The sequence below is a fragment of the Zingiber officinale genome, chromosome 2B, assembly GCF_018446385.1.
Source record: "Zingiber officinale cultivar Zhangliang chromosome 2B, Zo_v1.1, whole genome shotgun sequence".
Lineage (NCBI taxonomy): Eukaryota > Viridiplantae > Streptophyta > Magnoliopsida > Zingiberales > Zingiberaceae > Zingiber > Zingiber officinale.
The window spans coordinates 86,200,654-86,219,145 of NC_055989.1; positions in this window are offsets into that span (position 1 = coordinate 86,200,654).

Here is an 18,492-nt window from a genome sequence, read left to right on the forward strand (position 1 = left end):
ATGCTCTTAATCCTAATATAATAATAAGCACATGTATTTAATATTTATTTCTTTGACTTATCAAAGGGTGAGATTTAGTTCAATAAATCAAAATGCCCGATAAGTTGGAAAATGGTGCTACTTATAGTGTGTGTTGTTGATTATAGAAAGAATCTGTGTCCTAGTTATCTAGGTTGAGAATGTCCCCAAGAGGAGCTCATAAGGATTGTCATGTTAAACCCTGCAGGTGGACTTAGTCCGACATGACGATAAGGTTGAGTGGTACTACTCTTGGACTAAGATATTAATTAAGTGAGTTGTTAGTAACTCATTTAATTAGTGGACATTCGACATCTTAAACACAGGGAGACTAACACACTCATAATAAGAAGGAGCCCAAAATGTAATTTGGGATTGGTGTGGTAGTTCAATAATAGTTCTTTAGTGGAATGAATTATTATTGATGGAATTAAGTTGTGTGTTCGGGGCGAACACGGGAAGCTTAATTTCATCGGGAGACCAAAACCAATTCCTCCTCTCGGTCCCTATCGTAGCCTCTTGTATATAGAGATTTATATCCATCACATACCCACCTTCTTACCCAACCTATAGGGGTCGGCCAAGCCAAGCTTGAAGCTCAAGCTTAGGGCCGGCCAAGCCTAAAGGTTGAGCCTTAAGGTGGCCGGCCAATAGCTTGGAGCTCAAGCTTAGGTGGCCGGCCATATCATATTAAAAAGGGATTTTTATTAAAATTATTTCTTATGTGGATATCATGGTTTTAAAAGAGAGTTTGAAATTTAAATCTTTCCTTTTATAGCTTTCTACAAAAGATTAAGAAAAGATTTGAAATCTTTCCTTATTTGTAGATTGAAAGGAGATTTTAATTTTGAGAAAACTTTCCTTTTTTAACCATATTCATAATTTAAAAGAGAGTTTAAAAATTAAATATCTCTTTTATAAGTTTCTACAAAAGATTAAGAAAATATTTGATATCTTTCCTTATTTGTAGATTGAAAGGAGATTTTAATTTTTAGAGATAACTTTCCTTTTAAAAATTATCCACATGTTTAAAAAGAAAGATTTTAATTTATAAAATTTCCTTTTTATAATCCACCATGAAGGGAAAAATTATTGGAGAAATTTTTATAAATTTCCGGAAGCAAATAAGGAAGTTTTAATTTGTGTTTAAAATTTTATTTGCTTGGAGATTTTAATGTGGTCGGCCATTGTAATTGGAGAAAGAAATTTAATTTAAATTAATTAAAATTTTCTTTTTCATGGCAAAAGAATTAAGGAAGTTTTTATTTAAATTTCCTTATTTTCCAAGACTAAGGATTATAAAAGAGGGGGTAGAGGTGCCTTCATAAAAAAGAACGACTCTATTATTTTTCTCCTTGGGTGTTGCCGGCCCCTCCTCTTTCTCTCTTCTCCATCTTGTGGCCGAACCTCATCTCATCCTTGGAGTCCTTGTGGTGGCCGGATCTTGCTTGGAGAAGAAGGAGAGAAAAGGAGGCGATATTTCTAGCATCCCTTGGAGCTTGGTGGTGGCCGAACCTCTTCATCTTTGGAGGAGCTTTTGGTGGCCGAAACCTAGAAGGAAGAAGAAGGTGCTTGGTGGTTCTCATCTCGGAAGATCGTTGCCCACACAACGTCCGAGGTTAGAAGAGGAATACGGTAGAAGATCAAGAGGTTATTTTTGCTTACAAAGAAAGGTATAACTAGTAATTATTTTCCGCATCATACTAGTTTTCTTTATATAGTTATTTTTGGAAATACCAAACACAAGAGGCATATAATTCTAGAGTTTTCGGATTTGTTTCGAGGTTGTGTTTCTTTTCTTTTATTTTTCGAATTTATGATTCGATTGTTCTTTTTGGTTAACCTAGAGTTATTTAAGGAAATTAAATTTTAGCTTTCCTTAAAAGGCTTTATCTAGGCGGTGGTGGTTGCTCCTATATCCAAGAAGGTCATGTGCCTCGCCATGTAGTCCTGGAAGCCAATTTTGGAAATTAATATTTAATGGAATTAATAACATAGGTGGATTTGAATCAATAGTGTTAAGTTCCGCTTGTGATTCAAATCTAAACCATTAAGAACAGATAAGTTAAATTTGGAATCAATGATGTTAAGTTCCGTCTGTGATTCCTAATTTAACTTCTAAAGAACACAATAGATTATTTAAGGAAAGGTTCGACACTTATACAAAAATTTTGTACAGTGGAACCGGTACGATTTTCCTAGGACTAACCAACATTGGAGACAAGTGTTATTGCACTTCCAAGGTTCAAGAGGTGATCTACATCAACAAGATTAAGCAAGAGAAGGTTTTTAGTTTATACACGTATGTATTTTCTTGTTGTTTGAGTGCATCTTGTTGTAAGGAGATTGTACGAGGTTTCTCCACCTCTGGTAGTTACCGAGAAGGAGTTTCTTTCTTAGTGGAGAGTGCTCATGTGTGTGGATCCTTGGATTGGTCACCTCTTCTTAAGGTAGATACCAAGTAAATTCTAGTGTTAGCATTGTAAGCTTGTTATACGATTTTCCGTTGCAACATCATCATCTATGAAGCAAGCAAACAAGTGCGATGAGCTATTCACCCTCTCCCGCCCCCACTTTAGCTCCTAAGTGACCCAACATTCTTAACATATAATCGGCTCAATGATCGGTCGAGATACATTCAGTAGACAAGTAGTCGACAACATTAAAACAGCTTGGCAAGTTTATCTGGGAATATTCCCTCAAAGCTTCTTCATTAAGTAGTTACAACGACACATTCCCATGGGTACTTCATGAAAAACTCAACTCACAAGCGACAAAGGAAGTACATCTGGGGTAGAAAAACAATTCCTCAAAGGATTATTGCACGATGCCTAGGTTATACTTCTCTCATCTTCTAACAAACTCTAACAAACCGGGGACCATCTCACGATCGCGGAGGTTATGTAAGGTGGTATAAAAAGGAGAATCCTCTCTGCTGACAAGGTACGTAAACACCAACATTTGCATCTAAAGCCCTACTTTCTTGCATTTTTTGGTTACTATTCTTCTTCCACTTTCCAAGAGAGGAGACTGACCTTGAGCGTCGGAGGGCCTAACCAGGGATTTTCACCCCGAACTTAGGTCACTAATGCTTTGTTATCTCGTCTAACTGTACGCAGGATCGTTGAGGAGTTCCCTTCAAATCTCAAGGAGTTTCTTGTTCGTTGAACCATCATCTAGAAGAGCGAGCATGCCATCTCATCGCCTTCAGATAGGATCGCCCAGCAATAGAGACACGTCACTTCTAGTGAAAGTAATTGTGACATCTATAAATTTACAATGATTAATTTTTTATTATTTGCTTCTAACTATCAAAATTAGGAAATGTACCTGAAAATTTAAAGGTTTGAGATGTTGAATTCCAATTTTAAAATATATTGACCAGTAGACCACGAATTTACTGAATATCTTGTATATCCAAAAATATAGCAAAAGGGGAATATTTAATAATCGCTTTGTGTCGATCGTGTAAATGAACTAACCTAAGATCCTATCCTTTCATTGTTGGACCGCTAAAAAAACTATTAAAATAACTTGAAACACTAGTTTATTGAAGTTTATGGCTAACATCAACTGATGACTAGAATTATTCAAAGTCAACATTATTAACATAAATAAATAAATAAATGTGCATATGCACAAATAATGGTTCTAAGATTTTGACATTGATATAACAATATATTTTCTGACTTCTATGTCTTTATCAATATATTGGGATGGTACTAGTTTTCATATGTAATGCCACATTAATGTTGATTTTTCAGACATATACTAAACGTTGGTGTGACTTTTGTGTTTTTTAAAATTAGTGGTGCTAGTTTTGAGAAACCAGCACCATATTAGTGGTAGTTTTCTAAAACTAGCACCAATGTGTCCATTTTTTAAAACCAACATCGATGTAGTAATCAATGGATTTTTGAAAACCAGAACCAATGTTGGTGTTGGTCTTTACAAACTAGCACTAACGTATAGTCAGTGGGTTTTTGAAAATCAAAACCAAAATTGATGCCAATTTTTTGAAATCAGCACCAACGTTGGTGCTAGTTTTACACATGAAAAGTGCTGGTTTTTTAAAACTAGCATCAACGTTGGTATTGGTCTTTAAAAACTAGCACCAACGTTGGTGCTAATTTGTAAAAATCACCACAAACGTGTAGTCAATGGCCTTTTGAAGACTAGCACTAATGTTGCAATTATTGAAAACCAATTCCATCATGTTCTTCAAAATCAAGCACCAAAGTGTTCTCCTAGTGGTTTTTAAATAGCTAGTTCTTAGAAACTACGATGGGTAAAAGACAAACACTCAACATACCTTTGCAACACCCTTTTGCGCCATTATTAAACATGAGTAGAAAAAGGAGAGGAGGGAGATGGCTAGTGTAGTTGTGAGCGAAAACACTAACTCACTTGGCGCAAGTTCATTATAGTTGTGAGCAAAACTCCTAACTCACTTAGCATGAACCAAGAGTTGAAGAAGATTACCTGTATCTAAGGTTAGAAGCGGAGGAAGAGAGGTGTGAATGAGCAGTGAAGAAGGTTTAGGACTTTCATTTTAGGGAAGATAGAGAAGCGAAAGAAGAGAATGAGAATAAATAAACCTGCGCGAAAGGATAGAGATTAAACTTTTTAAAGTTAACGTTGTATCACCAGGCCACGTCACCTATTGCCCATATAAGAGTGTGCAGAGTATCAAAATTGTGTGTGTGTGTGTGTGTAGCCTGGGCGCCCACGGTGGGCGGTTGCCATGGGTGGCTCTCACATGCAGACGCGTCTCCCATGTGAGAGGCGCGCCCAAGTTACCCCCTTCTTTCTTTCTATGTGAGAGGCACGCCCAAGTTAAATCCCCCCTCTTTCTGTCTCTCGCTTGTACTTTCAGGTAGGCGTACATCATAGGGTCTTGACGTAGCTAAAGACTCTACTAGGTTCATGAGATTAGAAGTAAGTATTGGTTTGGTTGTTTTATTTTCAAGTCTTGTCATTAATTGTAAATATTTTCTTCCTAGGGAGATCAGTAAGTATTCTTGTATTAGTTGTTGTTCATTAAGTTTAACTGTGTTCCTAATTCTTCTTCTATTTCTATTTTAGGTGTAGAAGTGGGTTGATATCCCTAAAATCGGACAGAAAGTTGGTTTTTACTGTCTTTATACATAAGAGAAGAAGTGGGTTTTAGAGTAGCGTCTGGATTTTGTAAATTAATAGTCCATTCTATGCCAGCTAAAGTTTCAAAATTGTATTCTTTGGATTTAAGAAAATGTATTCTTTTGGTTGTCAGGGCTTTAATCATATTTGTAACAGATACTTTAAAGTGATTGTGCATGTGATTCATTATTTTTCCTAAGAATATAATATCTAATTAGAGATTATCTCCTTGAAATTGACCATAGCCTTTTTCCTGTATATAAATTTGTATATGTTTTATAAAGTCTCTTATAGTCATATTAAAGTTGGGGCATAAGTAATTCCTAAGTTTGCATTCATATCAACTTCTATTAGTCCAATGATTGCTTTTTCAGTATCAGAAAAATGGGTGTCATGTAAGACTAATAACACTTTTTCTCCTAGCTTTGCCCTTGTTAAACCTCGTAGACCAAAAATAATAAGTGCAAGATGGATGTAATTATATTTTCTCAAGTATAATATTTTTGTTGCCTCTTCTATCATTAGACCAAATTTCCCCCCCCCCCCCCCCCCCCCCCTCGCGGAAGGTGAAGAGCTTCCTGTCTATGATGTCGATAGATTGATGTTGAAAAATTGAGAATACCTTGACTGTAAAGTTTCTTAGGATTTAAAGTATTTAGCTATTCATTTGAGAAAATCGTAAGATCTTTATCAACGTCTATTATTTCTTCAAGTCGAAGAGGTCCTAAAGAAGAAGTGTCAGTTCTCCTGGTTATAGAATCTATCCAGGAGGAGGAAGTATTAGCTTCCATTGATCTAACAACTTTGGAAGGTCTAGAGAAGGGTTCAGTTTTGTTAGATTCATTGGATTTATATGTTAAAAATTTAGAAGTGATAGGTGGAAGTTTAGGAATAGTTTTACCAAGAGATAACTAACTTAACTCTTTGTTTAGTTTGGAAAAATCTTCTTGAAATTCACTAAAACACCAAGTTGCTAATGCTAATGTTTTTATATGTAACAATGTAGTTTCAATTACAGTAAGTATGTAGTGTAAAGAAGTAAGAAGAGCAATAATGGTATTATTTTGTTGAACTTGTATTTGATCACCTTTTTTGGGTAGCTCTAATTTACAGTAGTCATCTTCTTTTATTGTAAAGAACTGTTTTGTATATTCTACAGCGTCTTCATAGTGGAAATTTTCGTATTTCAGCTGATTCATTTATATTTAAGTTCATCTAATAAGTGAATTATGTTATCTAGTTTGTTATATAATTGAGTTCTATTACTAACAATAAGATCTTTTGACTATAGTAACCGTTGTTGTTGTGAAGAGGTTTCTAGTTCTATAGGCTTCGGAGAAGAAGATTTTCTTGTTAAGAGATTGAGAGAAGTTTTTAAATAATCAAGATTTCTTAGGAGTTCTGCTAAAAGTTGTAGTTGTTGGCACAAAGTAGTTTTAAGAGTTTCTAATTTATTAGTTATGGACTGACTATGGCCTTTTAGAGATATTCTTTGACTAAGAAGGAGATCAGTGATAGAGTTTAAATGTGTTTGTTCTGAGTATAAGATGTGTTCAAGTCTTTTGCTTCTAATATAACAAGTGTGTTTCTGTTGATCAAGTGTTATTATGTTTCTTGGTTGTAAAGTGAGATCTAGATAATCTAAGTGTTTAGAAGTTGTGCTCATAACCCCAGTATAGGGTCAGAAATCGATAGGGCTCTAATACCAAAGTGTGGAGAAGTTTCTAGAGCTGGTTGTGTTTTTTGGTGGTGATGTGTTCTAAACCTATAGGTTAGTGTTTTATATTTCTTCAGTTCGCACCAGTGAGCCTCACCTAGTAAAGAGCCTCTAGACTTATTTGAAATCCAAATGATTCATACCTCGACTTCTTCAGGTCTTACAATAGCTTCTGCTGATTGCCTTACTTAAGCCAGGACAAGGTTTATAGAACCGAAAGATTTCACTCTGTCTTCTCTTTCAGCAAGTTACGTGGATACTAAAGAGTATGTGATGATAAGGACTGAGGACTATTGAATGGAAGAAAACAAGAACACCAGCATATGGTTTAGAAACACAAATGTTGGGGTTGCAAGGTTGCAAACATAGTCCCATATTGAAAACACATAGGAAAGATCATGGATTTATAAGAGAAAAGATATATCCATTGGCATGAGATTTTTTGGGGAGAGCCCAAGAACAAAACCATGAGGGCTTAGGCCCAAAGTGGACAATATCATACAATTGTGGAGATATCTAAATTCTTTTCGATCCAACAAGTGATATCAGAGCCCGGACTGCCAGAAGGTTTAACCGCCGACTGTACACAAGAGCTATGGTCTGATTGAGCCATGTGGGTACAATATTGACCTTGAACAAAGAAAGTGGGGGCTCCTATGTTCGGATCAAGAGGACCAGACACCAGGCAGGAAGTCCTAGTTGCGACTAGGCAATGAAGTCCTAGTAGGTCGGGTGGAGGGGTAGGAAGACCTGGTGGGTCGAGGATCGGATGTGGGAAGCCTATGGTCCTTTGTTTGAGGGGGGGATTGTTGGGGTTGCAAGGTTGCAAACATAGTCCCATATTGAAAACACATGGGAAAGATTATGGGTTTATAAGAGAAAAGATATCTTCATTGGCATGAGGCCTTCTGTGGAGAGCCCAAGAGCAAAACCATGAGGGTCTAGGCCCAAAGTGGACAATATCATGCTATTGTGGAGATATCTAAATTCTTTTCAATCCAACAACAAAGATATTATTCAGCCATAAAGAAGAAATACAAACACCTGATAAACTTTATACAAAACTACAAAACTAAACTGATAGAGGATAGAAACTTACAATTATAGTACAAGAGGATGTTCAGAGAGAGTGGAAGGCTGAGAGTTGAGAGAGGTGAGAGGGTTGCTCTTCTGGATGCCTCTTGTGGAGGCTGGCGAGGAGATATTTATAGAGAGAAGAAGTAGGGGCTAGATGGCAGTCGTGGCAGATAAGTATGCTAGTAAGTGCTGGTAGAAGTCAGAGATGATGTCATTAGTGGCTTCAGTCGTCAGTGCTTACGTCTTTTATTTGATGGTGTCATTGCTTCCGTGTCATTAGAGTTCCATCATGTTGATGAGGTTTGCTTCTTCGACAAACCCCATGAATGGTGGTAGCGTAGATGTGGAGACAACTGAAGTCTATCTTCATTATTTTTCTAACCAAGCCAGATTTTTCTTTTGGTAGAACTAGCAGTGGTTTACATGTTCAGTAGAGTAGGAGAACGGAAAGAATACTGATCCAAAAGTTTTTGGTCAATATATTTTTTCGATTATTGTTTCTTTGGCCAAAGTATAGTATAGAGGATCTTGATCTTGATCCCATAACCAGGAACTTCCTTGTAGCGAAGCTCTCCAATGTTTTAGTTGTTCTTCAAGTGGCTTTGATAATGTCCACCCTTTGTCTGGATTGGAAGGATAGTCTTCAAATGGTAGAAGTTCAATATTAAGTTTTTGCACATCTAATTTAATTAGATGTCTGGCAGGTTCAGTATAAGTAGTTGTCCATTCTGGTGGAGAATTATCAAAAGTACATAACAAAAGTATTTCTTTTTCTTCCAGTATATGCTGTAGTTTTTGTCCAAGTACTGGAGGTAGAGTTGGAACAAAGTCTAAATCTTGTACCCATAGTTGTTGCAGTAACCTGTAGTTTATTAGAGTAAAAGGCGTAATAAGTCTGCCTCTGTAATTTTTATGTTGAAATTTTTCACAATGTATATTTGCTTTTCTAAAAGACTATAAGAGTTGACATCTGCAACCCAAATCTGTATTCTCAAAACACTGAGGAAAACTTTTAGTGCAAGAAAGTTTATAAGTATATTCTTCAGCATAAGTTATTAAAATGCCAGGAGTCGGGTTTTGATGAAACCAATTAAGTGCTTCTTCAAGTTCTAAGAATAATTTATAGCTAGAGACTTCTCCCAAAGTAGTGATATAAGTACGTAAGTCTGTTGATAATGTTTTGATATAGACTAATGTAAGGAACTAGGGAGCTAAACACGCGAAAGCGCAGTGGAAAACTTCTAGTTTCTTTCCAGAAGATCCGTGCGAAGGGAAATACATATACTAAGTTTCATGATAGGTATACCTTTGATGCGTGCACTTGAACTCCCGACAACTTAGATCTCAGCATGATCATGTGTCCATGCCTCTAGCGGCATCCACACGAACAAGCGTCTCGTCCATCTCACGAACTCAAGAAGTGGAGAAGAAAACTACCTACGGTTGTGCTAGCAACCAAGCAAGGTAATTTTGGTGGAGAAAGGAAGAGAGGAAGAAGACAATGAATACCTTGCAATCAATGGACAAAATTACTCCTTTTGTACTCCCATGGAATACCAAAAGTCCATTTGGCTCTTGATCTCCCTTTTGCCTCTTGATCTTCTTCATGAATTGACTCTTAGTCATATTTCATGAAGAGTCTTTTGGTCAAGTCAAAATTGACCTTGCCTCTTCCCTTTTTGAATTCAAGTTCACCCAATGAATCTAACTCATTGATTCTCATGTAATTTTGAATTCAATGAAACACCATTTCATTAATTCGAATTCACTCCATGAGTCTAGTTTGAATTGGACTCAATCCAATAATTAGATCCAATTTAGTCTAACTCAATAAGTCTAATTCGGATTAGACTTAATCCAATCATTCATCATATGAATCCATCTCTAAATCTACTTGCTCTTTGTGTATGACCCAATAGGTTCTCGTAACGTTGGCAATGTATCCAAATCAATATTTAGATACATAAGCAATGAGTGACATCTAGCAAGGCATCATTGCTACCCAAGTAACAAAAAAGTCGAGATCCGACCTAACCTATCTGTGGTTATTCTCTTATATGACTTGGTCCCTCTATCCTTGATATCTAGATTGATCAATGAGGCATAGACTGTTTCATCCTCGTATCAACCTTTATGTTTCTTGATCTCTAAGTAGACACACTAAAATAAATAAGCTCAATATCATATATTGTCTCATTTGAGCATGGTCATGCATTATTGTGTCATACTAATTAAGGGGCCCACAAATATCGCTTCCGTCATATGGACGGGATATATCTCATCTACATCACTCATATCACTCTACATAAGTTATTGCATACCAGTAATCGACTTTATTGTCTACCATGTTACAGGTGATGTTTACCGATACCAAAGTATACAACACCTTATATAGGGAACCGTAGTGACTTCAGATCTAAAGACTATTCATACCAACAGTCACATGAGAATATTTATGACACTCATATAATGATCCATGAAACATTCTCATGGTGAGTCATTCAGTATATATTCTCTAATATATACCCATGTGTCAACTTGATATTTCATATCCATGACTTGTGAGATTAAGTCATCTGTTGACCAACATGCTAGTCTCAACGCATTAATATTATCCTTGTATATTAATGCTTGACTAAGAATAGTTAAGAGTAATATTCTATGTATATTTACAATATCTCATTATCAATTCAATCAATTGATATGTTGTAGATTAGAACCTCCTACTCTAGGATATTATTATACTTATTCATTCGACACTAAATTGAAATAAATATAATAACCAACTTTACCTTTTATTAATAATGAAATATGATACAAAAGGAGTCATTTACACTCATCTCATAATTGGTACTACGGCTAATACTAACAACTAAATTATTGCATCGTCCAGTGTTAGCCTGAAGTATTTCCATGGATTGGTACATCATTGGCCTTGTAGTTATAGATAGTACATCCGTTTCTCTTCGGGTAGGTATCTCAAAAGTGGTTGTCATTAAGTAAGTTTTATCTGCTTGTATTTGACTGTAATTCTGAAGTGAAGGGCTAATTATAAAGTTTGACTCCAATTTTTCTCTAAGTAAGTCATAAGCTTCGTCCAACGAGTAAAAACCCTTGTAAGGTACTTTGTCTTCATCTGAGAGAAGAGGTTTAACGTCATCCCAGTGGGCATAAAGATCTGCATAAGTTCCTGCAAGAATGACATAATAAGAAAATTTCTTTCCCAACGGTTTTTGCACTATGGTTAGGAAATAATTTGAGAGAGCATTAATCACTACTATTTTATTGTTGGCTATGCCTGGTGAAGTAGGAATATTTCATATATTATCAATCAAACATTGTTGTATAGCATCTAATTGCAGTCGTAATGTGAATTGGAGTGTATCTTCCTTTCTTGTGTTTAGTGATAATTCATGAATACCAAATTTCATAGTCTTGGAATAACCATAAGTATGTACCTTCTTTATCAAGTCCATTCTGAAAGAGGAAAGAAGTTAAATAAGTAATCGAGACAAAGTATCAGCTAAAGAATTGTTAGTTCCTTTAATATGTTCCCAATGTATACGTAAACCCTTATTGAGGATGGCATCGGTGAATTTTATCCAACGTTTAGAACCAAGGCCTTTTCTTGCTTTCTTTGTTTGTTGGCTATATTTTATTATGGTTTTACAATCTGTTCTAATTGTGATTTTAGATTTACTGTAAATAAATAGTATAAAAGCTTTTAAACAGTAGATGACCGCTAGTAGTTCAAAGTCTCAAGAGGTTAATCTTCCTTTTTCTTTATATTTGCCTGAAGCATAACGACAAAGGTTTTCATAGCTTTTTGGGTCATATTTAGATCTTTTACTGAATAGGGCTCCGCCCCATCCTGATTGACAGCCATCCGTTTCTATGACTAGATAGTCTACATCTAAGGGAAGTGTTAACTACGGAAGATGTTGTACCATAAGTTTGATTTGTCTAACCAAGTATATGTATTGCTGATTGAAGTATCTTTATCCTGTTTGAGATGTTTTATTATATAGAGGACTGTTAATTTTGCCAATATCCTTTATATATGGGCGAGCATAATTTAAAAGTCCTAAAACTGCTCTCAGAGTTTTGATATCCTCCAATTTGTTTGGAAATCCTAAGAGTTTACTAGTGATGTGTGGTTGCAATGTTATTTTGCCTTAACTAATAAGACTTCCTAGGAATTCAATGTATGGTTTGGCAAGTTTCATCTTTTTATTTGAGACAATTAACCTATGTTTTTCAAATAGGTTAAAAATCATATGTAAGTGAGTAAAGTGTTCTTCAGTTGTCTGGGAAAAAATGAGAATATCATCAATATAGACACAAGGAAGTAACAGGTCGAAAAATGCCATCCATTTTTCTTTGGAAAACTTGAGGTGTTATTTTAAGTCCAAATGACATAACTAACCATACAAAATGTCCTTCTGGACAAGAGAATACAGTCCAGGGAATAAAGTCAGGATGCATCTTAACTTGCCAAAACTAGATTTCATGTCAAATTTGGAGTACATTTAGATTTATGGATTTTATTAAGTAATTGCTCTTTATTAGGAATTTTATAATCATCTTCATGATAATTATCATTAAGGTGTTTGTAATTAAAAATCATTCTAGATTGTCCTCTTTTCTGTTATGCTCCTTTATTTACTATAAAAATAGGACTCTTATATCTAGAGTCTGATCTTTGTATGGCTTTTAAGGCCAGGAGTTGAGTAATATGCATTTTACATTCTTTGATTTTCAGTTTGTGTATCTAAGATCCTGAGCTTTAATAGTTAAGTCTGGATTGATAATATTTAGTTTATAATAAATTTTATCTTTTTCCTAGTATTTTGTTGGATTTTCACCAATAATTTCTAGTTTTTCAAGTCAAGAAAGGACAGCGTCTAAAGTTTCTTGGGTATTAAGTAAAGTACATAAATAAGAAGGGTTAATATAGTCTTGATAATAAGTTTCTTGGTCTAGCGCATGTATATCATTGAGAAGGCAATCATCTAGATTGTCAAGGCTATTACAACCAAGTATTGCTAGTTTTCCTATAAAGAAATATTGACTCTAGGCTTTTTCTAGCAGATGTTTGGAATAAGGCAAGGACAAGTGGCAGTTGGATTGAAGGCTTCGATAGGAGAGGCACCACCACACAGCCCAGCGCAGACCTCGGAGGGATAGCCAGAGAGAACAGGAGAGATGATGAGAGTTGAGAGAAAAAATAGCATAGTCTTTAGTCAAGAGTAGGGAACGGTCAAGGAAAACTAAAAAATTAAGCCCAAGAATGAAAGGGATCAATTTATGAGGCATAGGTTGGATTCAGAGTTGAGATAAAGTGAGGGGAGCACTAAACACACCACAATTGGTGTAAAATTTAAGATGAACATTTTAACGAATTTATGACACCTTAATTGGTAGCCATCAAATTGTGTACTAAGAAGAGGTGTATTAGTAGCCTTGATTAACGTAGAGGGAACAAAAGAGGTGAGTAGAGCTTCATCAATAGTGAAGGTAGTAGCATCACTATCTAAGAAAGCATGTAAGGTGAGTTCATGACCCTGAATATTAATAGTGCATTGGACACGAATGTCTATGGTTGTGCCTGTATTACAATACTGGGGGTTTGAATGAAAACAAACTCTATTGACGGAGAATTGCCTTATTCATGTGGGATAAGAAAACCCTTGCCTTTATTAGGACAGGGGTCATAAGGATATGGTGTTGGACTAGGTTGAGTATATAAAGAAGGTCTGGGATAGTCTGAAGGTTCAGGAAAACACTCCTTTAGCATAGCAAGTTCAATTTTCAAAAGGTTGAGACGAGTTTCGCGTACAACAACTTGAGATTCTAATAAAGTATTCCTCATGCTTCATTTAACTGGTTGAGTTGGAGGAATGTCGATTTGAAAAAGTGTATTTAAACAAAGGTTACAACATTGTCGTCTACAGAGTTTACAAGTACCACGATTAAGAAGAGAAGGATAATAACCACAAGTAAAACAAGGGATATTATCAGAGCCTTCTTTTAATTTCCATTCATGAGGGCAAGTTCTTTGATCAGAACGTAAGTCAGTTAAGTTTTGAGGGATGAATTGATGATACATGAGTGAAAGTTGTTGAAACTCCTGTAAGGTTTCGTCCAAAAGTGGATCATCTACCAGATCTTCTTCCTCAAAAGAATAAACATTATTAGGATCTAAGAAAGAGTTAATTAATGAATAATCTTTCTGTACTGGTGAAGGTATATTTTTCAGATTTAATACAGAAAGAATAGAATAAATAGAAGACATACTAGAAACATCATCTTGTATTTCAATTAAGTCTAAGTTGGTATTACTAACTGCTTCTACTTCACGACTATATAAGTTTTTCCTATCAGGACAGACTAAGCAAAGATGTCTGGGTTTATGACATGCAAAATAAGTTATTGTGTTGGCATAAGTTTTTTTAGGTTTAACAACTCAATTATATAACAAACTAGATAACATAATTCACTTATTAGATGAACATAAATATATATGAATCAATTGAAATACGAAAATTCCCACTATGAAGACGCTGTAGAATATACAAAACAGTTCTCTACAATAAAAGAAGACAGCTACTGTAAATTAGAACTACCCGAAAAAGGTGATCAAATATAAGTTCTTTATGCCATCCTCAATAAGAGTTTACGTATACATTGGGAACATATTAAAGGAACTAATAATTCTTTAGCAGATACTTTGTCTCGATTACTTATTGAACTTCTTTCCTCTTTCAGAATGGACCGAATAAAGAAGGTACATACTTATGGTTATTCCAAGACTATGAAGTTTGGTATTCATGAATTACTGCTATACACAAGAAAGGAAGATACATTCCAATTCGCATTATGACTGCAATTAGATACTATACAACAATATTTGATTGATAATATATGGAACATTCCTACTTCACCAGGCATAGCTAGCAACAAAATAGCAGTGATTAATGCTCTCTTAAATTATTTCCTAACCACAGTTCAAAAATCGTTGGGAAAGAAATTTTCTTGTTATGTCATTCTTGCATGAACTTATGTAGGTCTTTATGCCCACTAGAATGAAGTTAAACCTCTTCTTTCAGATGAAGACAAAGTACCTTACATGGGTTTTTACTCGTTGGATGAAGCCTATGACTTACTTAGAGAAAAATTGGGGCCAAACTTTATAATTAGCCATTCACTTCAGAATTACGGTCAAATACAAGCAGATAAAACTTACTTAATGGCAGCCACTTATAAGATACCTACCCGAAGAGAAATGGATGTACTATTTGTACCTACAAGGCCAATGATATGCCAATCCATGGAAATACTTCAGGCTAACACTAGCTGATACAATAGTTTAGTCTCTATCAAAACATTACCAACATACTTACGTACTTACATCACTACTTTTGGAGAAGTCTCTAGCTACAAATTATTCTTAGAACTCGAAAAAGAACTTAATTGGTTTCATCAAAACACGACTCCTGGCATTTCAATGATACCAAAGTGTGGAGAAGTTTAGAAGTTTTTAGAGGTGGTTGTGTTTTTCGAAGGTGATGTGTTCTAAACCTATAGGTTAGTGTTTTTTTATTTTTTCAGTTCGCACCAGTGAACCTTACCTAGTAAAGAGCCTCTAGAGTTGTTTGAAATCCAAACAATTCTTACCCTGGCTTCTTTAGGTCTTACAATAGCTTCTGCTGATTGTCTTACTTAAGCTAGCACAGGCTTTACAGAACCGAAAGGTTTCACACTGTCTTCTCTTTCAGCTAGTTGCGTGGATACTAAAGAGTATGTGACGATAAGGACTGAGGACTATTGCATGGAAGAAAACAAGAACACCAGCCTATGGTTTAGAAATACAAAGATATTATTTAGCCATAAGAAGAAATACAAACACCTAATAAACTTTATACAAATACAAAACTACAAAACTAAACTAATAGAGTACAGAAACTTACAATTATAGTACCAGAGGATGTTCAGAGAAAGCGAGAAGGAGAGAGCGAAAGGCTAAGAGTTGAGAGAGGTGAGAGGGTTGTTCTTCTGGATGCCTCTTATGGAGGTTGGCGAGGAGATGTTTATAGAGAGAAGAAGTAGGGGCTAGATGGTAGTCATGGCAGATAAGTATGCTAGTAAGTGCGGGTAGAGGTTAGGGATGACATCATTAGTGGCTTCAGTCGTCAGTACTTACGTCTTTTATTTGATGATGTCATTGCTTTTGTGTCATTAGAGTTCCATCATGTTGATGAGGTTTGCTTCTTCGACAGAACGCATGGATGGTGGTAGCGTAGATGTGGAGTCTGTTGAAGTCTGTCTTCGTTGTTTTTCTAACTATGCCAGATTTTTCGTTTGGTAAAACTAGCAGAGGTTTACATGTTCAGTAGAGTAGGAGAACGGAAATAATACTATTCCAAAAGTTTTTGGCCAATATATTTTTCGATTAGTCTTTCTCCGGCCAAAGTATAGTCTAGAGGATCTTGATCTTGATCCCATAATCAAGAACTTCCTTATAGCGAAGTTCTCTAATGTTTCAGTTGTTCTTCAAGTGGTTTTGATGATGTTTACTCTTTGTCTAGATTGCAAGGATAGTTTTCAAATGGTAGAAGTTCAATATTAAGTTTTTGCACATCTAATTTAATTAGATGTCTAGCTGGTTCAAAATAAGTAGTTGTCCATTCTGGTGGAGAACTATCAAAAGTACATAACACAAGTGTTTCTTTTTCTTTCAATATATGCTGTAGTTTTTGTCCAAGTACTGAAGGTAGAGTTGGAACAGAGTCTAAATCTTTTATCCAAAGTTGCTGTAGTAACTCGTAGTTCATTAGAGTAAGTGGTGTAATAAGTCAACCTCTGTAATTTTTTTATTGAAAATTTTCACAATGTATATTTACCTTTATGAAAGAGTATAAAAGTTGACACCTGCAACCCAAGTCTATATTCTCAGAACATTGAGGAAAATCTTTAATACAAGAAAGTTTATAAGTATATAAATTGCACACATTACGGTGCACATAGTTGCCAACGTAAGTGCACCTATATATTCATAAATACTTAATTAATTTATTTGATACAATTTATAATTCATTTATATTCAAGGGTCCTAACACTTGTATTATAATTTTTCAATGATGATTACTTAGATTTCTAACAAATATCATCATCTTACTAGCTGATTCATTAAGCTTTGGTTGTAGTCCAATTGAACTCATCCCTCTATATATAATCACAATTTGTTTTCTCTAATTAGATCACCATAAGCTTTTCAATGTTAAATCTTTAACGTATATTTACCGATCTAACAAACAAGTAACATTATTTCTTGTACATAAATTAACGATCAAATTTTATTAAAATTAATTGATACCCCATAATAATTTATAATTGAGTAAGGAAATTTGAGAGAATACATGAGTCTTATCGTAGGATGGATTTAACTAGATCGAAACTAGAAGTATATGGTGTTCGGATGAGGAAGAAGACTCATGGATTTAACCAGATCGAAACAAACAAGTACATGAGGAGGAAGGTATGGTGTTCAGATGCTTTATAACGGGAATACGATGCTTGAAGTATAGGACTTGGTTATGGGAGAGCTCGAGATTTTTCAGTGCTCGACACTCGGGACTCGGGCATAGAGGAGTCTGGAAATGTTTGTGAATGAGGGCTTGACCTAGAGATGAAGCATTTTAGAGGAGACGACCTATAATGAAAAACATTAATTATTATAAAAATAAATAAATAAAAATAAAATAAAATAATCTCAGTTAGCTCCACAAAGAAAAGTCAGTCAAAAAATTTAGAATATTTGATTACGTCCCTTATTCAAAGAAAAAATTCCTATAAATACATTATAGTTAAGGTTTGAATCGCGAATGCATGAGTAATAATTTGAATGTCCTACCACGATATTATAATCTCGGAAAAAAAATATGAACTATTATGAAGAGGAGAATGCTTAAATTATTTAAATTCTATTAAAATTATTTTAACGGATGAAAATCATTATAAAATTATTAAATAACTGCTATAGTTATAAAAACTTTTTAATTAGCTATTACATAATTATACTTAATATTAAAATATTAAATTTAAAATTTTAAAATATTATTATATTTAAATATATTCTTAAAATAATTTAAATATATTAAAATTATTTTAAAATAGTTTTACAAACTTTTAAGTAATTGTTACACATGTAAAAACTATTTCGTGGCCACTATAATATTATAATAATATTGTATTAATCATTATACGTTATAGCGTTTGTCGAAACTTGTAACGGGCTATAATAATGCTGGAATCCTCGAAGTAAAGAATAATATATTATGAGATTTTTTTTAGTTTTTTTTAAATATTCCTTTGATCGTTTATATAATTTGAAGTTTACTTTCGATTTTTACCCGTTAAAATTAAAATTAAATAAGACTATAATGTAATTAAAATTAAAATTAAATTTAAATTTTAAATTCATTTTCAAATTAGTTCTGATTTTAAAATTAAATTGTTTATTTTTATAGATCCAAATTAAA